Source organism: Bidens hawaiensis, unplaced genomic scaffold, assembly GCF_021521415.1.
Source record: "Bidens hawaiensis isolate Kalapana, Puna unplaced genomic scaffold, B.hawaiensis_p1.1 tig00030479_1, whole genome shotgun sequence".
Lineage (NCBI taxonomy): Eukaryota > Viridiplantae > Streptophyta > Magnoliopsida > Asterales > Asteraceae > Bidens > Bidens hawaiensis.
In genome coordinates, this window is record NW_027505181.1 from 14,732 (window position 1) to 40,262 (window position 25,531).

Sequence of the window (25,531 nt, forward strand, 5' to 3'; positions counted from 1 at the left end):
AATCTGAATGGGAATAAGTGGTGCCCCTGTTTCAAATTCTTCAACCGTGTCGTTCAACCCATGATCTTCAATGGTGATTGCACTCATGTGTACGCTTTTAGCATTTGATGAACTGCTACTCTGGTGGCTCGGACCCTTCAAGGTGTCACTTGGTAGCTTCTTCGGGTCTTTCTTTAAAGTGGCCAACTCTTCATCCAATTGGCTCATTTGTTTGTCTCTTGCGGTGTTCGCCTTTTCTTGAATCTCCGTTCTTCGGCTAAAGTCTTTTAGTAGTGTTAGGATTTCCTAATCTTGCGAAGAACTTTGACATTGAGCCGCCCCTTGACTTTGCTAACCTTGATGATAACTCTTCTAATAACTCTTGTTGTAACCCCCTGACTCTCTTTGATTATACCCGCTTTGACCATTACCCCTCTTTGACATTGAGCCGCCCCTTGACTTTGCTTTATGATCGAACAAGAATCCAGTCTTCAGGTATAATGATACCCGGTTTCAAAATCAAACACTCTCTTTTAGTAAAATGAGTTGAAAACCCTTTATCACATATTTGTGACACGCTCAACAAACTATGCTTCAGCTCTGGAACAAAATTAACATTCTCAAATTTCAGAACACCGTTACTTACAGTACCCTTCTATGTGATCTTCCCTTTTTCACCACCTGCAAAGGATACGTACTCACCATTAAAAGTTTGAATGTCATGTAGCTGGGAAATGTCTCCTGTCATGTGCCTGGAACAGCCACTATTAACATACCAAGGTCTGATGATATTCCTCCATAGCTGCTCCTGCACAAAGTGCGGGATTAATTAGATTTTGGCACCTAGTCCATAGTGACACTGGGTACTCCTGACTCGTCTACCCTGGTTACAGGCTGCCATGACATATCTTCTCGATTATCTAAAATAGAAGAAGAAACCTTCTTTACCGGAGACTTAGGCATCCATTTATATTTACCATTGAAAGATTTAATGTTGTTTGTACGAATGGATGATTAAATATCTGGTTTGCATGTAGAGGGAACAAATGAATTTGTTCTCCCGACAGGCCGAGGCTTAGAAATTGAATTCGTTTTTGAAGTAGAAACAGAGTTTCTATTCCTTTTACTAGACATGTTAGGCGTGGTCTGATGAGGACTAAACCTACCAGTTTTGTTCTTGTTCCAATCACCATCAAAAGGATTTGCCTTGTGATACCAAAAATTTCGTCGATAGGTATCACGTGGCATATTCCTCTGGTAAAATCCATAGTAAGGAACATATGGACGATGTGGAAAGTTTCTAGCAATATGACCAAGAACCCCACAGTTAAAACAAGTTTGATGTTTTACATAAAAATCATCATGGTGAACCTTTTCTCTTAACCTATTGTGTGGGTCAGTGCGTTTAGCTTGATATTTATTGTTTGACACATTGTCGGTTCGACCCCCTTTAGTTCATTTGAGCATCCCTCTTTAATGAACTTGGGTGGTGAGCAGTTTTTAGTTAAACTTTTATTTTTAGTTTTCTTATCAAAACCCACATCATCAGATTTCACAGTTTTAATAGAATCAACCACACAATTGTCTTTGCTCTTAACACCAGAGCCCACACAAACCGACGATATAACAGAATTCAAAACAGGCAGTTTTAAAGAAACATCAGAGTTAATGTCTTTATCAAACGAAACACAAGAGTCATCATCCGCATCAGTCCAATCCTCAACAACTACTTTCTCTGCAGATGAAGTAAACACGTTAGAATCGTTCACTCCTGAAGTGGATACATCTGTATTCACAAGATCAGATTTGTCATTCTTATCTTGTTTACCGTACTTCATGCCCTGTACCTTTTCTTCCTGTTCTTTGGTGACAGGAAGTTGAACATAGTTGTTATTGTAAGGTGGGGGTACCTGACTATAACCTATACCCCTACATTTGTTTTCTTTCCACCATAGCTGATTATCAATCATTGAGCTAACTATTTTACTGGAACCCTCGAATTTTTTAAAATCAAACTCAGCTCTTTCAAATTTAGCAGTTAAATTCAAAATTTCAATTTTGGAGGCTTCCAGTTTAGCGGTTAATTCAGCGATCTCCTGCTTGGCATCTAGATGGTGACAACACTTTATGCTGAATTCAGATTTAAGGTTAGAAAAATCCTTTTGATTTGCTTCAATTTTATCTAAAAAGGCTTTTTCATTTTTCTTAAGTTTAAAGTTTTCAGATTTCACTCTCTCCATATCTCTAAGCAAGTTATCATTGTGGAGTTTGTATAAATTAATTTTATCAACACAATCTTGACAGCATGGTTGAAAATTTACCTCAGATGAACTGGAAGAAGTGAAGGCCATGAACGCAAATTAAAGTTCCCTGATCTGCTCCTCAGCAGCATGTTCTTCCTCAGCATTCTCAACGTGAGCATAATTGGCAGTCTGATTGCCAATGTTGAGAGCAGCCATCTGATCATCCCAAGAAAATTGTTGAGCAACCAAACCACTTTCACCATTTCCCGAGCTCCCCCTAACTTCTCCTCTAACATTTCCCACTGGAACCAGCGCCCTTTCGATGTTTCCTTCCTTTGCTAGGTTGGTACATTCACGAGCAAAATGACCCAGCTCGTGACAGTTATAGCATCTCAGAGTATCCTTGTTAAAACCCACCTTCTGGTTATTTGGCATATTCCAATTGTTCCTTCCCGTTCTCTTAGTGAACTTCTTGGCCCTAAACACTGCCATGGCGATTTGCCAAGAGATATCCATTTCTTCAACATCATCTGGATGGATTTGATCAAGCTCAGAAGCAACTACAGGTTAAACCAAATCTCCAGCCATGAATGCATTGTAGCAGTTCATGAATCCTGCCATTAAAGCTATGTTCTCTTGAGTTTCCTTTGGGATAGAGGGAATCTGACTAGAATTCTGGTTGGGAGCAGCACCAGATGATTGAGGTTGACCACTTCAAGCAGGTTTAGTGAAGAAAAATGGAGCTGGTTGAGATGGGATGGAGGACGGTTAGCTCTGAGTGGACTTGAACATTTGGAAGTTTCCTTGAGGTGGAAGTTGCTGAGTGGCTTTAAACATAGACAAGCTGTCTTGTGAGATAAGGGCGTTGTTGGAAGCGACGTTGTAACCAGCAGCACTTTAGAAGTTTGCATGGTTTATTGCATGTTGCTTGTCATCCATGTCACATGCCTTAATGGTGGCCATCGTCTCAGAGATAGACATCCTATTGAGATCTTTTCTCTTCTTGATAACCGCAACATTCATATCCCAGCTTTTGGGCAATGAGTTCACCAACTTGTTGTTTATCTCAGATGTTGCCAGATAGATGCTTGCGAATCTCATCTCAGTCACAAGAGCTATGAATCTTTGAAGTTGTGTTTCCAACGATTCTCCCAACACATGATTGAACATACTGAATTTATGTCGTAGCAAATCTTGGCGACTTCTCTTCATGTCTTCATTTCCTTAATACACTTCAATTAACGCCTCCCACAACTCCTTAGCAGATTGAAGTTCTCTAAAACTTAAAGCAATCTCAGGTGAGAGAGTCATAGTTAAGGTTGATAGGGCCTTTTCATCCTCTTCAACTTTAGCAAGATCATCATCATCATATATTGCAACAGGCTTCACAACAACTTCAGTTGAATTCTCACGTTGATACGTGATGATTTGGGATCCCCTAACTATGCTTCTCCATATCTTAGCATCTTTCATCTTAACATACTTCTCGAATCAAAATTTCCACTCACTGAATCCCTCATGTGACAGTAGACGAGGCACACGAGTGGTCGTCCCCATTATGGAATCTAGTTCTTGATGGAGTGAAGCATTTGATGACACATTACTGTTGGTTAACTGTTCCATTTTATAAAAAATTTATTAATCAGGTCCATCTAGGTTCTCGGTTCGGTTTCTGACCGGAAACAAGCTTCAACCGAATACTACAAATGTTGACCGAAAACTGCAAGATTTGACCGATAATCACCGAGAATACTATTTCTTGACCGAAGACACTGATGTTACGCTGAAAACCCTTGTTTAGAAGCCGAGAACTGCCAAAATCACCCGAGAACTGAATTATGGAATAAGATTAGCAACCAATTGAATTCCGTGAATTATGGGATTCAAATTTGTTTCCAGATTAGCCAAATCTCTATCCAAAATAAATCTCTTTTCTTCTCCGATTGGTAAACTCGCCGGAGAATCACCAAACAACACCAAACGAATAACTCTTGAATCCGTTGATATCACAATAACGAGCCTGAATAGGTCTAAGGATCTGATACCAATTGTAAGTCCTGTGGAGGATCTTTCAATATGATATCAACTGATCTTAATGTTGGTGCGAAAATCCAACACAAGATGATACAAGAATAAGTATAAAGAACTCAAAAGATTGCTTCAAAACACACGTTATGATTAACGTCGGGTGCTTAAGCACAATGTTTACAATACTCTTCTAATGTATCTATGATACTAGACAGCCAAAATCACACACGTCAACAACACCTAAACCCTATACAAGATATCTATAAATAGGGTAGCCAACATACAAGCCAAACAAAAGCCCAAAGCCCACCGAGAACCATAAGGTTCTCGGTTTACATAATACACCTAACCTAAGCCCAAAAATACAAGCATAAACCACAAAATATAGCCCAACATTCTCCCCCTTGGTGATTCACCTTTTCTTTGATTTGCTTGGTTTTTTCTTACGGCTTTCTCAATCTCTGGATCAAACTGCAACACCTCTTTATCCCGGGAAAATCTCCTATTGTGAATACGTTATACGGACGTTTACGAGCCAGGAATCTAGTCGCAAATCGATACGTTAACTCGTGTTCATTCAATACGTTAATGGAGATCAATACATTAAGACTGGAGAGAATCCGGCATGGCAACGGTACATATACATAAATATGGCATAGATCTCTATGCACATTCACTAGGGAAGGCCTATTTATAGGCAGTCCTCCTCATTCGTTAACATCACTAACGAATGAGGCTTCCCATAGCGAATGACCTCCCATTCGCTAAACATCCTTAGCGAATGGGCATTACTTTAACGGATGAGCCTCCATTCGTTACACAGTAGTAACGAATGAGCTCTTACATTAACGAATATGTCTTGCCTTTAATGAATGAGGCCCATTCGCTAAACATCCTTAGCGAATGTGCCTTTATACATTAATATAAAGACTAAACAACCCCTATCCTATTCGAACAGCTGCGGACACCAAATCCGTGCACTAACACCTATGCATAAACTTAAAAGATTAATTTTACACACCAAACAAGCACACCCCGCGTAAAATCAACGAAGAAAAGACATAAACTAAAACTTAAATTAAATTACGCTAATTTAAACTAAACTAAACTAGCACTAAGCGTGTTAAGTCCCCGGCAACAGCGCCATTTTGACGTAGGCTGTCACGGTCTACTCAAACAATTGATTTTATTAACTTAAATATCTATAATAAGTACCGGTAAGTAAGGTCGTCTACACAGAAACTCAAGAAAAGTGCTAATTTAATATTACTAAATTATTAAACTAAGGCGGACAGATGATGTCAAGCAATTTTTAGAAAAAATGTTTTTAATTAAAACTTAAACAATTACTTAAAAAGATTTGTAAACAGTATTAATGAAAAGCATTCATTCTAGGTTCAGGTAATGTGCTATTCAACTTAATCCCGGATTTACTTGTCTTGATTGCGCAGTAATTACTAGACCTATTAGTTTGATTGTGATGACAAACGATACCCGCTGACACAATTGAACTCGATCTACCTAATTACCAATTTATATTTTATGAAAACTAATTAGGTGACAATAGTTGATGATTATAAATTCAATGACACAAGAGCCTAACCCTAAGTGTTCATGAATAAAACCAAACAAGTGATGCACTAATCAATAATAGAAAATATAAATTGTTTAAACAATCAAGCACTAATTTGAACAAGATAAAAACAATAAAGCCAAATAAAGTTCATAGCATTAAGCATAATAAATATGGTCTTAAGAGGAAGTACACAAAACCTTAGCCTAGAATGAACACGGAAACTTAGCCGCGCATCGACATATCGATTAAATGACTTATCTTTGATGACACGCAAACTCAAGATGAACCGGCAGCTTTGGAATGATGAAAACTCACCCTAACCAGCCTCTTTTGCCTCTGGAAGTTGTAATAATACGAATGGTGAGGTTAATGGGTTTATATAGTGAAAAACCTAGATTTTTTCGATTTTAAGACGATTCGTGTCGCGTGAAGTTGTCATGGGCCTCATCTTCATGTCGCGCTAAAGACAAAATAGTCGGGCTCAGAATCTTGCAACTTCGCGTCACGCGAAGTTTTCTATCAAGCATCTTCGCGTCGCGCGAAGATGCAAAATAACCAACAGACTTAATTTATTCTCTTTAACTGCCTCGTGATGCGTGCACTTCCAATATCTTACTTCTAAATCTTCGTTCCAAGCTCATAAATATTCCCGATAAGCTCCTTAACTTCCAAGTCCTTGAAAACACATAACAATGCTTGAAGTACCAATGTTCATTCATTTATTTACCTAAAATTAACTAATTAATATATAAAATAACTAACTTTTACCCAACCATCAATAACTCTTGAATTGAGGAATTTGGATTGAATAATTTGGGATATACTTAATAATAGGAATTAATTTAACCAGCCAATATTTACCTTATTTAACCGTAAGAAATATAGACAAAAATGCCCTTATGTGTGTGTGTGTATGTGTGTATGGGTGAGATCAAGAGAGAACTCATTTTAAAGAAAGAACTAAAGAACTCCTCTTAACGCCATTGGTTTTAATAGATGAAAGGCAAAAAAAAAAAAGACCGTAGGGAAAAATAAAATAAGTGTTGGGTTTTTCAATGAGGCAGGGTAAAACTGGAATTAACCAAAATTCTAAATCTTCGTTATCGCTTCCATCATACATAATCCAGATCTTCATCCTTGCTTCAGTGCTGACAACTAGGGTTTCTTCATATCGTCTAATTCGTCCAAATTTGCTTCAAATCAAGCACAAATTAGAAGAATAATAACAGATAAACAATTGTAATATTCAATTCACACATTATCTCATTAATTGGTATATTATACACACAATTGAGCAAAACAGAGTCTATCATGTTTGATAGGATCTGCCTTTTTTTTCTTTAGTCATATAAACAAGATAGCGTCTGTGAACGTTAATTTGTGCACTAATTTCGCATAAAAGCTATGAACGATGCATAATTTTTCATGATTTGCCAAGTATTACATATATGTATTGTTGATGTAATACATGTGTATGCAGTGCTGTGCATTATATATATGTAGTGCTAATGTAGTACATATGTATGCAGTGATGTTGTAATACATGTATATGCAACGTTGATGCATTACATATATGCAATACTAAATAACTTTTAGTTATATTGCATATTTATAGTGTTAAATGCATTAATATTAATGTAACCGTATACGTTTAGTAAACTTTAGTTATAAAGCATGTTTGTAAATGCACTCGTTTTAGTTATGTTGCATACTTATTGTTCAATTTTGGTGATTAAATGATCAATATAGGCTTTATTTATCATTCGATTTGGTATGCCCTCCAATTGTTTGACGAAATGTCTAAAGGAATTCATTTTTGCAATCACTTGCCTGATTGATTATTAATGCAGAATTCTTGTTTAAGACTTTAAGCCTACTTATTCTTCACTGTAAAACACCTTGAATAAATCTTACTATTGTTATGGTTGTACATTTTAGTTGTTGGTACTAGAATTATAACATACTGTCATGTTAATTTTCGCCATGACTATTACATTTACATTTTTCTAAATATCCATATATTTTTTTATGTTGTGACATTACACATATGATATAGACATGGAAACAAAGGGGCTATAAATAAGAAAAAGTAAAACAGGGGAAGTTATTGGACAATGAAGATGATGTTTATTCGGGAAACAATAGTGAAAACAACATTTTTGATGCTACACTTTAGATATTTCATTACATTTAATGCATATAGTTTTGTGATTACATATGTTTGTATCAATGACCTTACATGTATTTCACATACATGAAGACCCCGAGGTCAAAAAGGTCATGAAAAATAAAATAAATGACACTGGTGGTTGATGAATACAAGCTTGAAGAGCCTTGGATGAAAATGAGGACAAAGAGGACGCCACTTTAGAATATGTAGTGTATATAAGTTATCCAGTGTTGTGTTACATATATGCAGCATTGATACGTTACATACATGTACTACTTATGTATTACATATACACTACACATTTATGCAGTGCTGATGTATTAATTTTATGTAGTACATGAATGGCACATTTTAGTTCAAATTTTAGTTATATTTCATATATGTAGTGCTGAAGTAGTAGTGTTAACATATATGCATTACGTTTGTTTGAATAGGTAAATGAAAACTTCACGGATTGCAGCGTGTTTGGTGCGAGGCGTATGGAATGTTTTAAGGTATGGTGCAAAGGCTCTTTCATTCGCGTCTGTCTCTAGGGCTCTTAGCTGAACTATCGTAGTGTTTCAGTGAAGAGATAAAACCCATCCAAGAAGGCAGCTGCGACCTTAGGATTTATCTCTCTCTTCCTGCTACATATAGGCAGTTATCAAGTACTAAATGCATATGGACTATGTTGTATTACATATATGCTATAGTATTGTCTGATATAGTACATGTATGTATTACTTTTTTTTTAATAGGCAAATGACATCTTCATGGAATGATGTGTGTTTGCTATGAGGCGTATGGAATGTTTAAAAGGTAATAATGAAGTTTTATGTTTTTGGTTTCATTGATGATATTAGAAAAATTGAACACTTAAAGCTTCTTAGAACATTATATGATTCGAGTATTTTTCTTTCAGATGCCAACATATGCAAGCAAGAGGTGATAGAAGATGCAAGCAAAACATAAATGGAAGATCCAACAATGGGACTAGCTCAAAGGGTGCCTTTTTAGTAGTTTTATATTGTTATTGTGTATATTTAATTTGTGTATCACTTGTTAGAAGATGTAATCGGATTTGAGTATGAACGTTATGGTACATTTATGTGGTGATTAATGTATGAAATTTGAAGCCAATTGTTACGGTTAAAACTCGTAGTGTACAAATGCATTTAATACATATAACAAATATAAACATACATCACATATATGTAATACATACATATAATGTTGAACGAATCTCGTATATTATGAAGTGCATGTATATAGTGTTTAAAATACAAGTAAAACAACCAATACACGTATGTAGCTCAAACTTGGAATACATATGCAATACCAACATAATGACCAAAGCATTCACAACCCAATGAATACTTCTTGTACAAACTCAGCATGAACGTCTCTTATTCCTAGGATTTGTACCACTTGCCACACACACACAATTCAAAGGTTCTTCGGGAACTGATGCCCATTGGAGAACTGGTTATGACTGCTTGTTGAGTTACGTTTGGATCCAGACACATGTGTACTCGGTCTGAGTTGCTTTTATTTTCTATCTTAAAAGTCAGAGATCACGTAATCTCATATAAACATTTAACTGACTTTTTAAGATAAACAACCCGTTTATCTTATTGACTGATTGTAAAAGGTTTAACATATTCACATATGATTGTTTGTTCGAATGATGTAGTGATCTTGTTTGAAATTTATTAATGAATGATGCTTAACCTATAATAAAATAAGTTTACATAAATACCCGGATTGTCTCTTGATCCGGCTACAGACCTTTAGTCTGGTTTTGATAGCTTTAAACCTTGATAGATCATTTGTTTGAATAAAATATTTAGACCGTACTGTTTATTTACCAATCATGTGTTGTGTTTCTTTTTCATGAGGAAACATCTATGTTAGGTTTCTTCTTCAAGAAGAAACATAAAATTTGACTATAATACTTGTAGTAAAATCTTACGTCTCTAGTTATGAAAAAAACATTATTTTGGCTATATTCGTTGTCTATAAAACATATGCTTCTTAATCGTGGAGAAACATGATTTTAACTATAGCCTTTGTATATGTAAAGCTTATTAAAAATTTGATCAAGGTCTAGGCTATCCCCCGACTAGGGTCTAAGCCATATAATATAATAATAAAATAAAATTTAAGTGAAACCCCTACCTTACACGGGTATTCAGAGTTAAATGCTTAAGTTTGAATGAACAACACTTCTACTCTATGTCGTATACTGGAGCTTAAACCGTCGAAACCTCGGCTCGGTACGTACTGCCCGACTTGGCACACAAAACTAGGTTATGTGTGTGTGTGTGTGGAAGGTATGTTTGTTGTGAAAAGGGAAGAGGCCGATCCTTCCCCTTTTATAGCAAAATTTTCACTCAGTCGCGTATCGCGACGGCGAACCACTATGGCAGTCGTGTAGTGCGACCGCCTTCAAACTCGTTAAGTCATCTTCGGGTTGTCACGTGGCTTAATGACATGCCACGCGTCGACACGTGTCACAACAAGTGTCTTCCATGCCATGAAAGCTACGTCGCATAGCACGACGAATCACGGGTTGGTTCGTCTCGTAGCGCGCCACCGCCCAAACATTGGGTTCTTCCTAACTCCGTCGCGTAGCGCGAAGGATCAAAATTCAGATTTATCACTTTTGGTCATTCTACTTTGCACAAAAATACCAGGGCAGCTCTTAAGCAGCGATGGAGCATGCGGCGAAGGATAAAATTCAGATTTATTATTTTTGGTCCTTCTACTTTTCACAAAAAATATCAAGGCGGCTCTTAAGCGTGCGAAGTGCAAAGTGCGCTATCAAAGCACCACATTGCGCCCATCGCCCATGAGCCTGTGCTTCAGGTACTTAGCACCCTTACTAAGACCACTGAGTATGTCTTGCCACATAAGAATATTGTCATGTGAACTCATTTTCTTATAAGGAGCTTACAAGTTTTGTATTCTATCAGTGTGAGATAAATTCCAATTTCCTTTTTATACCATGTGGGATAACTCGACTTTCTTCTCCCACCAATATAGGACAAACACACATTCTTATTTCTTTAAGGTGGAATACTCCTACTTCCTTATTTTCCTTTCTTTGTCACATATTTTGAAATTATTTTGGGGTCCCTCATCTTACCTAAATTGACAAATTTGGACCGAAATTTTAGGCATGCTGCATCCGATTGATTGGGAGTTTTTCCGACGCATTCGTGTAGGAGCCAACGTAAAAAAGACAGTCTGGTCCGACGGTTTAATTCCTGTTACCGTCATATTCGACGGATTAATCTTCGATCGAATTTCTCTAAATTGAACTCATGGGTTAGTCGTTTTGTTGCGCGGATTTCTCAAAAACAAATGCAATTCGTGTAAAGTAAACACTATGGTTGTGTTTTCGAAAAACTAAGCGATTTACACTATGGATTTACTTGATTATGTGAAGAAATAAGGAAGATGGAGATGGAGGTTGGCTATGGAGATTTTAGGGTTTGAGATGTAGAAGATGAAGATGAAAAAAAATTACATCGGAAGAACAAAAAATTACGTTGGAAAACTAAAAAAATGATGTCAGATGACAGAAAAAATTACGTCGTACAACAAAAAAACTTCATTTTCGTCGCAAGACCATACATTATGACATGCGGCGAGATTTTTGTGGCCAACCTAATACGTCAAATTAGTTCGTGTTTACGTCAGGTCTGACGAAAAATATGACTATTTTGGAAATTTTTCTAAAACCATGACTAAATTTGAAAAATGTTTTCAAAAATGAATGTACGAGGAATTTTCCTTTTAAAAATCATGAATCAATTGCTAGTGGGAAATGACAAATGAGAAGACAAAACAATTTCCGCCCACTATTGATCGAGGGTTCAAATGCCGAAAACCGTGTTCTTCTTCCTTTTATTTTTCTTTTCACTGTAGATGGCAGCTCAATTTGGAAGAACATAAAGAAGGTGATAACATAATCCCACACGAACGACCTTTTCTTTCCAACTTGTTATAATACAGTGTATTTGCGCGTCAAGCTTTAAATCAAAGTCGTTGTTTGCTAAAAGGATATATATTTCATTCCTATGGTGGATGTCACCATCAATTGTAACTAAACATGTATTTCTTTCGAGTAAAAACCTAAGATATGCAGAGAAAAGGTTAGCACTCAAGTATAAATTAGGATTAACGCCACCTAACCCATCACTTATCAAAATATGAACAGGCAAATTATATTATCTTGTTCAAACTTGTTGCTTTTATCTCTTGCTCTTTCAAAGTTTGCTTATGCATCTTTGGAAGAAGCCAATGGTCTTCTTAAATGGAAAGATAGCTTGCAAATTCCAGACAACTCCCCGATGTCTTCTTGGACAAGCTCCAATATGAGTTATGCTGATTCGCCATGGTCCGGTGTAGTTTTAAATGATGATGGGACCATTCAGAAGTTGTACCTCCCATATTTTGGACTAAACGGTACGCTTATGCAGTTCCCATTCTCTATCCTGCACAACCTTTCTCGTTTTGAGCTTAGCGTGAACCACCTTTTCGGTCCAATCCCTGCACAAATTCGACTCTTGTCCAAACTTGTTTATCTTGATCTTTCGTTGAATATGTTTTCTGGGTTGATTCCACCAGAAATAGGGACGTTAGCCAATCTCGAGACCCTCCACCTTTTTTCAAATCAGTTAAATGGGCCAATACCACAAGAGATTGGTCAACTAACCTTTCTTACTAACCTTGCCTTGTTCAATAATTATCTTGAAGGAGAACTGCCTCCAACATTGGGCAACTTAAGAAACTTGTCTTACTTAAATCTGGATAATAACATGCTTTCTGGTCAAATTCCACATGAGTTTGGAAAACTTGTCAATCTTAATGAATTACATATTAGTGACAACTCTCTCAATGGTGTTATTCCCCCTACCATTAGGAATTTGAAGTCTCTCACTCTGTTGTCGATGAACGGAAACCAACTCAGTGGTCCAATTCCTTCGTCTCTAAAAAACCTTAGAAACCTAAACTACTTGTATCTTCATGATAACAAATTATTTGGTCGTATACCACAAGGAGTATTGGCAAGTCTAAACTTGTTATATATTTATTTGAACAATAATCAATTGTCTGGCCCTTTACCCGAAGATTTCTGCCATGGAGGAAGGCTTCAATATTTATCACTAAGTCATAATCAACTCACCGGGTCTATACCTATAGGCCTAAAAAATTGCTCCAGCTTAATAAAAGCTTATTTTGATTTTAATCAATTTATTGGAGATGTGTCAAACAGTATTGGGGTGCATCCAAGTTTATATCTCCTTGACATCAGCCATAACAATTTTTATGGGCAGCTGTCTCAAAACTGGTGTAATAAATGCAAGAATTTAACAGTTTTAGTGATGGGATACAACAACATCAGTGGTTGCATACCACCTGAATTTGGAAATTCAACTCAACTTCAAAGGCTTGATCTTTCTTCAAATAATTTGGTTGGTGAGATTCCAAAAAAATTTGGAAAGATGAAAGGTATGTTGTATTTGTCCTTGAAAGACAACCAGCTTTCAGGTGCTATACCTCAAGAACTTGGATCACTTCATAAGATGGAACATTTTGATCTTTCCACAAACAAATTGAACGGGTCGATACCAAAATATATTGGTGAGTGGAAACAAATCCATTACTTGAATCTTAGTAATAACAAAATCAATGGAAAAATCCCATCCGAGGTTGGTCAGTTAAGCAACCTTACTACACTTGATTTCTCTTGGAATTCTCTAATGGGAGAGATACCAAGTGAAATCCAAAGTTTAGTAAATTTAGCAACTCTAAACCTTTCACACAATAGATTATCTGGTTCACTTCCTGATGCCTTAGGAAAATTGTCGGGAGGGATTGATTTCAACCTGTCTTACAATGAGCTAGTAGGTCCAGTTCCCACCTCATTTGCTATATTCATGAATTCGTCTATACAAGTATTCCAAGGTAATCTAGGTTTGTGTGGAAATGTTACTGGATTGAAACTTTGTGAAAGTCAAATACCAGTGAAAAAAAATAATGATAGCTTTTATCATAAGCTCATCCTGGTAGTATCGCTCCCTCTTTTTGGGGCAATTTTACTTGGATTAAACTGGAAGTTTTGGTGGAGAAAAAAGGCAAAGTATAACGCCAATGCTGAAATTTTTTTAAAGAATAATGAATTTTTTGCTCCAAAAAGATACTCTTATTCACAAATCCAGAAGATTACAAGCTCATTTGAAGTTAAACTAGGCCAAGGTGGCTTCGGATCTGTGTACAAAGGATCATTAAGCAATGAGAATTTAGTGGCGGTAAAGGTTTTAAGTGAAACAAAAGATAACGGTGAAGATTTTATTAATGAAGTAGCTAGTGTTGCAGGACTTCACATGTTAATATCGTCAATCTAGTGGGATTTTGTTTAGAGGGGCGTCGAAGAGCTTTGATTTATGAATTCATGCCCAATGGATCCCTTGAGAGGTTCATTTATGGTCGGGGCTCTTCAAGTATTAATCAACTTGGGTGGGACAAGTTGCAACAGATTGCTATCGGGATTGCTAGAGGTTTAGAATACTTGCATAGGGGATGTAACACACAGATCTTGCATTTTGACATTAAGCCCCATAATATTCTTTTGGATCAAGATTTCTGTCCTAAAATATCTGACTTTGGGCTGGCAAAGCTGTTCCTTGAGAAGAGAAGTATGATATCAGTGTCGTGTACAAGAGGAACTCCAGGGTATATCGCACCTGAATTATTTTCTAGAAGTTTCGGTCAGGTTTCCCACAAATCTGATGTTTATAGTTATGGAATGATGATTCTAGAAATGGTTGGAGGGAGGAGAAACGTTGAGATTGAAGTTGATCATACGAGTGAAATATACTTTCCTCGTTGGATATATAAGAAAGTTGAATCAGGAGAAGAACACCTAGGACTGCATGGGATTGTGAGTGATGAAGAGAACGAGACGGCAAGGAAGATGATTATTGTGGGTTTGTGGTGCACGCAAACTAATCCCTTGAACCGTCCGGCAATCGCCAAGGTGTTGGAAATGTTAGAAGGCGGCTTAGAGTTATTGGAAATCCCCCCAAAACCTTATATGTGTTCGCCATAAATACCGGTTGATAGATCAACTACAGATTAGTTGCATTTTATTGTTCACGTACTACCAACACTTTATAATGTTTTTAATCTGTCATTTACGCACTGCTATGCTAGTTAACTCTTATTAATGTGGAGAATTTCATACATATCCATGTAAACTTAAGAAATGTTATATGCATCTGAGCATGCTTGGAATTGAGTTTGAAAAATGTTTATTGGTTTATTGGTGTTTTCAAAAAGCCAATAAGTTAAAATGTGTTTGGCAATCACAAAAATATTTTTTATTTTAGCTTTTAGAAATGATTAAAAAACAGTTTTTCAAAAGTCTCAAATCCTAACTTTCCAAAATGGCTTTTTGAAAAAACCAATAAGACAATAAACATTTTTCAAACTCAATCCCAAACATGCTCTAAATAAGGCCCTACAGTAGAGAGGAGTGAAGCTAGGGCTTGAGCCCCCCTCACAAATAAGGCCCCATTTTTAGAACTGAAATTTCATATCTGGCAGCAAAAGACGATTGGAACTTGGAAGGGAGCAAACTACTTGGGTGATGAAACAAAATTGCTATTGCCTTTCCATTTTTCCAGAACCAATTATCACTTTTTGTTCGATTTTTTTCTGGTACGCTATTTAATTTTAGTTTTGATCTTCCAACTTTGAGTTCTTGATTGCTTTTTATTAATTGTTGTAATGTTAAATTCTCACAGTGATTTAATTCTTAAATTAAGAGATGTGATTATTGATTTATTATCTCTAGTACGTTATTGATTATCATATTCTTCCATTGCTAATGAAAATTTTCATCATTTAATGCAAGGGAGACTTCTGTGTTTGAGGATTGATGTTGAATGTAGCATACCTAGTTGAGTATAGGGATGAGCAAATTTTATCGATTGGTACCATCGGTACCGGTGGAACCGGTTCCGAAATCTGTAACGATTCGGTACCGAATCGATACCAATGTTTTGAGTTTCGGGATCAGTACGGTACCGGATATTTCCCGAATTTTAACCTTAAATACCGGTACCGGTACTAAGAATTTACGATTTTTGGGATCGATATTTTCGATACCAGTATCGATCGGTACCGAGCTCATCCCTAGTTGAGTAGTATTTGCGATATTCCTTTGTTGTATTTAAACAAATGCCTCATTCTCTTATTGTATTTTTCTTATATTCCTTTGTTTATTTTTCTCCCTGTAGGTTTCTTATTGATTAAGATTTGAATTTTGGCTTGCAAGAAAATTTCAAATTTTAGGTTTGATTGGTTTGTGTTTAATTGCTGCAAATCATTTGCAGTCCACATATCATCACCATGCCAAATTTCAAGTTTTTATTCTGTTTCAAGTTTATCTTTAGCATGTATGATGATTCTAACCTTGTTGCAAATTAAACAACTCTAAAAAACACGAACAATGGCAACAAGAGTTTTGGGTACATTTAGAACGGTTGAACGAGAGTACCTAGAAATACAACAATTTTTGGTAAGTTTTAGTCTATCTATTTTACAATTTACTATTTTTTTTAGCTCTTGGTTACTTGTGGCTGCTAATAAGGGAAAAAAGAAAAAGGCCTCAATTTTAGTGTTTGCTTTAGGCCATCAAAAAACTTGGGCCGACCCTGCTCTAAATATTTCTTTATAAACGGTTAAGTTTCACATTAATCCTTTTCGCTAGAAACAATTTAAGAATTGGCAACATTCTATCCTCATCTTTTCATAAATTTGAAATTTTCATATTTACCATTTCATCAAAAAGAAAACATGTAGTTTTTAACCGTTTCAATTTTTTTACCTTTAAATGGTCATATTTATCCGCTAGGTTAATTTTTTTATAACGATGACTTTCTTATGGTCACTACACTTTTCAATTTGTAGAGCCTCGTTGCCCAACTCTGGCCAGATTATGTTGTCTTAACTGGGCCCACGCTGGCTTCAGAGTTTGGCTTAGGCGTTCTCCCAGGAAACCATACTGTCAGCTGCCATTTGATTGTCGTTGTGCCACCACAAGAGCTGAACTCTCTACGTAACATATGGTGCAACTAAACCCGGTTGGGCTCAGGATTCGAACTAACAACCTCGCTAAGCCAAGATCATATCCTTCATTGCCAATATCCATCCAAAGTACCACAAGTGAGAATCGAACTAGTTTAATATATGTGTAAAAAGAACAAAAAGATGTAAAACACTTAAGCCAATTTGATATTTGATGAATGAATATAAATATGTATTATAACGGTGAATAAGATACAACTTATATAAAATATAAAAAAAGTTATATTGTAAAATTTTATAAATCCCTTAAAATTTATTTGTATACAACATTTATACTCTTTTTATCAAATATTAGAAATTGATTGCATCCCTTGTTTTAAATCTAAAATTGGAACATAAATCTCTAAAATTTTCTTTGTAGATAATTCTTAAAATTTATTTAGTTAATTTTTCCTATTAAGGATACACGGTTATTATTAAAAACATAATTCGATCATTTAATAATAATAATAATTTAAAATAGAAATTTATATTTTTAAGAAGAATAGTATTAAAATAAAAGATTGATATCTAATTCAAAAAGTTAAATAAACAATATACACAAGTATAAATAAATAAATATATATATATATATATATATTATGTTATGTTATGTTATGTTATGTTATGTTATCAAAACTTATGTCCACAATCAGAAAAAAAAACAGATAAGAAAAATACCATGTACTCATAATTTAAAACAATGTTAATCTCACAAAACCGAAAATAGTATTTTAAACATAAGAAAACATTATCTTAGATATAAAAACCAACTTCGGTTTTTTTTAAAGTAACAAAACGTCCCAAACAACATAAAATCATTATGAATTTAGGATAATGAGACCCACATCTCAAAGAGTCATAACATCAATACATGTGTTTTGCCTGAAAGATGTTTATCTAGACTTGATGCATTTGAGCATGTAACACCGCACAATCGGCAACGAAAATTATCGTTGCTGCATTGTTGTCCAAAGCTATAACATTTAAACATTTGTTTTTGAGATGAGAAAAAAAAGCAGATTTTAATAAAAGAAATATAAGATAGTAAAATTATATAAAAGTTAAAATAGTTTGTGGCATAGTATGTTAGGTTATCCTTCTTCTCAAGTTTTTATTCCATGCGCTGTCAAAACTTTACACACAGGGACGTTTCATGCCACATGACGTCCGGTCAAAATTTAGAGTTTTACAAGAAATAATGTAGTCAAAACTCTTATCAATCATTACTCAATTACATTTTTCAATTTTGCATTTATAATTTTTTTTTTTAGTAAAAAGCCATCTTCTTTGAATTATAATAAAGGCAGGACAAACAAAAAGTTTGCTCACATTCTCTTACGAGAAGATATACTACACATTCCGCTAAATGATGTATATGTTTATAAAAGTTTGCTTGACGGTGGTTGTTTTATATTATTCATTTATCATGCCTATATATATTTTTGTATTTTAATTTTATTTATTGTAAAAAAGTTAATAATATACTTAGGATTTGATGATGAAAGGGTTTCACAAAAAAAAGAGATGTTATTACCCTGTTTAAAAGCTATCTGGGTTTGATGAGACCCATGACCCGCTTATTTTTTTACTTTTAAAACTGTTTCTTAATTATAAATAATATCTTTTTTAAAAAAAAAATCAGATATTAATTTTTAGTATGTTCCTATTTTATAGGATTTTCATATCAAATATTTGGTGGTATCAATTTTTAATTTAATGAGATGCTATAACCCGTTTAAGGCTATCTTGGTTTGGATACCATACCCGTGAATTTAGGTCAAATGTATGAAAAGTCTCAATTTACAAATAAAACATTCTGGTGGCTTGAGATGATGTAGGGGGAAGCCACAAAAATTTTAAAGGTTTTGTTTATTTAAACTTGTATTCATTTTTATATATAAAGGAGGAATGATGGACACCAAGGTCATTTTATAATGCATGATAGGGACAACAAGGATATTTCATAATTATGTAAAAAAAGTAATCTAACTAATATATTAAATCAACACAATTTTGTCCACGTGTCCTTTACCTAGGTTGTCCACATAGGCTTTTATGTTTTTATGTTATCAACCTTCCATAAATCTAATTTTCACATATTCACCATAAAATTTTAATCAATGATATTGACTTTTATATTTTTGTAACTTATTAATGTAATTATAATATTAATTATTCTAATTATTGTTAGAATTAAAAAACTTATTAAATTTACTATGTTTATATTGTTCATCGTTTTTTTCTTTAAAAGGCGCATGCTTCGTTCAAAAATCATAACGCTCCCCATTGTTTGTAACCAGATTCTTCGCCTCATCTATAACCGGTTCTTCATGATTTGTCGATTTCATAATCCAAACAACATCAAATATGTTCAGCGTTTGCAATTATCAGGTATGATTTATATTTTAGTGTTTAATCGATTTTTGTGAAGAACAACATCAAATTGATTCACTGTTATTGGATTTAGGGTTTAACTGCATGATTTTTTATACTAACGGTTAATATATTTGATATTTAATCTATTCCTATTAATCGATTTATGTTTTAATCTATTTAGGGTTTAAAGGTATGATTTTTTTTAAATTATCGGTTAATCGATATGATGTTTAATATGTTTGTTACTTAAAATTATGTTTATATATTGTGATTTTTTGTTCATAATACGTCTTTTTCTAAGTTTCACTAATATTAATTTATTTTTATGACCTATCAATTTAAAATTTGAAAATCTTATTATCTATGGATCAGAACCTAACTGTTATAATCTAACTAATATAATAAAGCAACTCAATTCTGTCCACGTGTCATTTATCTAGGATGTCCACATATGACTCCATATCATCACATTTCCATATAATTATTTTCCGCATATTCACAATTAATTTTTGGTAGCATTAATTTTTTGAAACTAAAATCTTTTTTAATATAGTTGATCAATTAGTTGTGTATTGACTAGAAATTCACTACCTTACAAAAATTGTTATTTTTAATTAAAAAAATCCCGCAACAACAATCTTACAAAAAAACAGTTAAAACAATCTTACAAAATACAAACTAGGAAATTCTTTTAAAGGGGGTGGATCCCCGGTAAACATTTCAATAAAAAAGAAAAAGAAAAGAAAATGGGTTAATTAAAACGGTTTCTAAATTAGTCAACAGGTCAAATTGGTTTATTATTATAGTTAGATGTCTAATTTTTGGTAGTTCCAAAAATCAAGCACTGGATTTTTATTAGAAATTATATGCTTCATTTATAGGCTTATTTATAGGGTTTTATTTATAGGATGTATATTGCATTATATTGAATTCGATTTATAAATATAATTAAAACGATTTATGAACTTACGGTGTTTATCAAAAATAAACATCTCCATATGTAGTATATAACATCCGCTCATAGATGCATTCTCCACGTTAAAACAATCTTCTGCCTTTGAAACTTTTACAAAGTAAGTTATTCAATTGTTAATTATAAACTTTATATTTAAAAGAATTATTTCAATAAAGTCATTTATCGTTTTATTTAAAATAGATTACAATGGAGGTTCAAAACTTTACAATGTTGGATAAAATTGATGTTCTCAAAACATCTCCATCCACAGTTAAGGTTAGAGTTTTGAGAGTATGGACCGTCAAGGATAACAAACCCTCCAAACGAGAACTTTTTGATGGAGATGGTCCTCATGGATCAATCTGTAAGTTTTTTATGGTTTTATATTTTCCTTTCTCTATGCTACTCTTTTCATTAATTATCTACACGTGTTTCTTATTATTATTATTATTATTATTATTATTATTATTATTATTATTATTATTTCATGACAGGAGAATCAAATGCAAGCTAAGGTTTTTAAACCCGACATTTTTTGTTTCAAAAGGTTTTTGAACGAAAACTCTACACGGGTGAAAATATAAGTTTAAACCTGATATGTATTTGTAAGCTTAGTTTTCAAATAATATTACAAAATATGTTACTAATGTGTTTTTTTTATTTTTTCAGGTATAATGGTTCATTTATGTTATATTATTCCTTATTTAATGATTTATTTATTTATAAAGTATTTTCTTTTTATCTTATAGACATAGTTTAACATCTTTTGTAATATCTGCTGGTAAAAAACTTATGTCAAATATTTGTGTTGATTGAATATGTTTTTTACATTTTATATTGTTTCTTAATTTGTTTTCCATCCGTGTGTAACACGAGTTATTATCCTAGTTTATCATTACATCATCTCGTCTTAAAGCGTGTCATACTAACTTGATGAAGCTTCAAGTTTCATGTAATTACTGTTTTATCCTTTTAAAGTGTCATTAAGAGTTTTACATGATATTTTACCCTTTAATCATTTGGAATGTAAACAGTTCACAATTTAACAAAGAGAAGCGATATATTTATTATTCACTCACCACTGACGGCATTTTCTTCCTTCCTTCAGTTATGTAATTACCCGGCGACTCTCCGGCACCCTCCATTGAATGCTTTCTACTAGTGATTGTACTGAAATGTGTAGCACATGTGGTATTAATTATTTTGATGTTTCTTTTGAATTGATTGATAAAACTTGGTTATTGTACGTATTTAGTGCATTTCTTATAATGATAAAAACTAACTCATTGTTGATGTTCATCTGCCGCATTTTTTGATTGTATAATTTTGTTGTGGATATTTAAAGATGCATGAAGAGCCAAGCAAGTTATACATTGAGTGAAGATGTTGCAGCTAGATTCCTTCCCAACAAATTACATGGTGTCTTGCTTTTATCGGTTAAACGAACCTATAATGTTATGCTTAGGATTTTTATAAGTTTTCATGTAGCTTTTACGCAGGTTCAAGTCCGATTCTTTGCGATATATATAACTTTTATAACTTTTCTTTCCGATTCTTTTACGCACGTGTACCGTCCACGTTCCGAATCCTGCTAATTATTTTGTTTATGTGTTGCTTTTTAGCTTCTTGTTGTTTATGCTGGATTTTCTTTAAACCGAATCAGCTATTGGAAGTACATGTATGCTTTCTTTGTGTTGTTTGTTTAATCAATCAGTTAATTTGTTGCTTGTTTTGACATGACCATAAAAATAACCGAGTACCAATGATGATTCTTTAACTTTAGCTATTTCCTTTCAAGGATTTTCTTTTTATACTGTGCTTAGTTTTTTTTGTTTTTTTTTTTTTCTAAATTAAAATTTGGGGTTACAGTATGGTGTAATTGAGAACTCAAAGACAAAATTACGCTCTCTTTGCAAGCTTTTAATAATATTGTTCTTTATTTATTTTCTTTAGATTTATTGTACTCACCGCACCTGATTATTTATTCCCTCACTTGGCGTAAGCATAGACATATACAAGTAAAGGAAGGCATGTATATTTCTTTCTTTCAATGCATGTAAAAATTGTAATAATTTCATATACAAGAATAATTTTGATATTTTCTTTTTCTTGATATATCTTATGTATGTAACACAAAAGGGGCATCTGCTATCTACGAGGTGTGTTTTTGAATAATTATAATAAACAAATCTGTTTAATGAAGAATTGTAAATATATAAAACATTGTGTTCATGCAGAAAGTTAGAAAGTGGGATCTTCAAACAGGTTTGTCATAACAGGTTATAAGAAAAGTGAATTTGGTTCAAAATAGGCTGGTTAAAAAAGCATCAATTTTGGTTTTGGGTTAAAACAGATTATATGAAAAATGAGTTTGGGTTAAATGGTAGTAATTTGGTTTGGGTCTGGCCTGGTTAAAAGCAAACTTAGATCAGGTCAAAACGTTTTTTTTTTATCCCCTTTTCTTAATATGAGTTTTGGTTTAGGAAAAACGTGTTATAAGCAAAATAAGTTCGGGTTAAAACGGGCTATTTGAAAAAAAGTATCAATTTTGGTTCGGTTTAAAAGAGGTATTGAATAGGATTAAGCGGGCTGGTTTGGTCGAGCATGGTAACAAGTCGAACAGGTTATAAGAAAAGTGAATTCGGTTCAAAAAGGGTTGGTTAAAAAAAGTATCAATTTTGATTTATACTAGAACGATGACTTTGGGTCAAAACGGTATCAATTTGGTTCGGACCTGAATTGGTTAAAAGCTAAATTATTCTTATTCATAAATTATGTTAAAAATATTGATTCTTGGTTAAAACGCTTATCATTTAGTCAAAACGGGTTTTTTATTTTATATATAATTTATATTTATATATTACAAGGCCAAAAACGAGGATATGGTTGATGATAAGACTTCTTGGAGACGTAGGATTAAGGTTAACGACTTCTAGGGAGATAATATAGTTTTGTTTTGGAAATATGTCTTAGAGTTATAACCTTACCTACTTAGTATAATTTGTTTCTGTTACTATTCTTGTTTATCTTACTACTAATACTGCTATTTATTATAATTATTCTATCTACTTTTTTTCTCGTTAGTACTAAATATTACACTTTCCTAATAATATATTTTATACGTCATTTACTTTTCTACTATTAGTTGTTTGTTTTTGGAGCCGGGGGTCCCTTGGAAGCAGCCTCTCTATTCCTCATGGATAGAGGTAAGGTTTGCCTACATCCCACCCTTCCCAGACCACACTAATATTTTACTATCTGTGGGATTTACTGGATATGATTGTTGTTTTTGTTTATATAATTTATTATATTTAATGGTTTAAAAGCATATCTCTATAGAATAATAGTAATTAAACTTATACATAAATTACGTTAAAAATAACTGTATGATAAGCTGACAGAATTCAAGCTTTTTTTTTTCTAAGCTAAAGAATATAGATGCATAATTGATTATTCCCAAATCAAAACTAGCAGATTCTGATATTATTGAAAACATGTATTGAAATTGATATTCCAATATTGAAGAAACACATCCTTTAGACCTTTACGGTCCAAAGAAAGCTAATTTCCAGTTCATATTTAGATACATAGCTAACTAGCTTTTGAACCCGTGTATTACACGGGATTTGTTAAATTATAAAAATAAATAAGGTCTTATTTTAATTATAATTCTCAAAATACTTATGAATATATTAAAGTTGTGTAGTTGATCAAACATTGGGTCTGAAAATGATATTTAACTCAATAATAAATAAAATCACACTATGTTATAACCCAATTGACAAATTAGTTTTGACTCATAGCCCATGGATAGCTAGAATGAATGAGATGAGAGATTAAGATTATGAGGAATATAGACTTGACACCTAAGCTTCAACATTTTCTTTTATTAGTGTAGTAAGATAAGATTATTCTCATATAAATTCTAGCAGGTATTGATTTTGATATTCTAATATTGAAGAAATAGGTTCTTCACCATCCAAATAAAAAATAGAAAACTAATTCCCAATTAATACCTTGATACATAATTAATTGACTCTTACGTGTTCCATATGTGATAACTGATAAGAGGATATTGGAGAAGAAGAAGATACAACGAAAATACACGTTGAAAGAGAATGTTTAGGGTTAAAATTGTGTCTTAAGTAGATCTAATCAAAACTACGTCGTTTTGATGGGTTTCGTATTTAACTTAGATGCATAACAGCCTCATATTCACTTTCCTCATAATGAGGATAATTGATGCATACAATATATAGACCCTATCGTTCCCATATTCTAGTTTTGCACTGTCGGTCAATGTCAATTACGAAATAAATTGGAGAGCAAACATAAATAGTAGCTAATAATATATTTTTTTGGTTGTGAGCCAATGAGATGCCAATAAACTTTGAAGAGAAAATAAAGGATGAAGATAATGAATATGGCTATGTTTAAATTAAATTAAATATGTCTTAAATATATTTGCTATAATATAATATGTATTTAACTTTTAAATTAAGGATAGTGTATAATAAGGCCAATATACACTCTTTTGTGCACCAAAAGTTTATACCGTTCTGGCCTTTAAAATAGTTGGCCGCTCTTAGCAAAAAATTTTGAATCCGCCTATGCATGCATATGCATATAGATAGTACTAGTTTTGTGTTTAACTTGTATAATTTGTTTGCTTTATTCTCACTCCACCGATTCTAGTAGAGTTTAGGCTAACTTTTGTGTTGTGATACTAAAATGGGATGATGGATAAGACCCATGAATGTGAAGCATGAGTGCAAAGATCGAGTGTGTGTCTTATCCTCCACTTTATATTAGAGAACTACGGTTTTACCAGGCGCGTTGCGCCGGACAGGTTGGTAAAACTCGAGCGTTAGTAAACCCAAGCATTGTAGGTCTCGGATTTGAGGCGGTAAGTCGACACGAATTCGGTCAGTTTTGGTTATGCGCGTTTGGTATCGGAACTAAAACAAAAAATAAAACAAAAACAATTTAAAAATCGAGGTGGACCAATGTGGTGGCGTCGATCAGTAAAGCTCGGGCGTTGGCAATACCAAGCGTTGTCGATCCTGGTTGCTGAGGCGATG

General features: G+C 33.7%; 1 pseudogene; it reads left to right on the forward strand.

Annotated features, from left to right (window-relative positions):
• Positions 1–13,330: 13,330 nt before the first annotated feature.
• LOC143611298 (rust resistance kinase Lr10-like) lies at positions 13,331–15,095 on the forward strand (annotated as a pseudogene).
• The last annotated feature ends 10,436 nt before the right edge of the window (positions 15,096–25,531 follow it).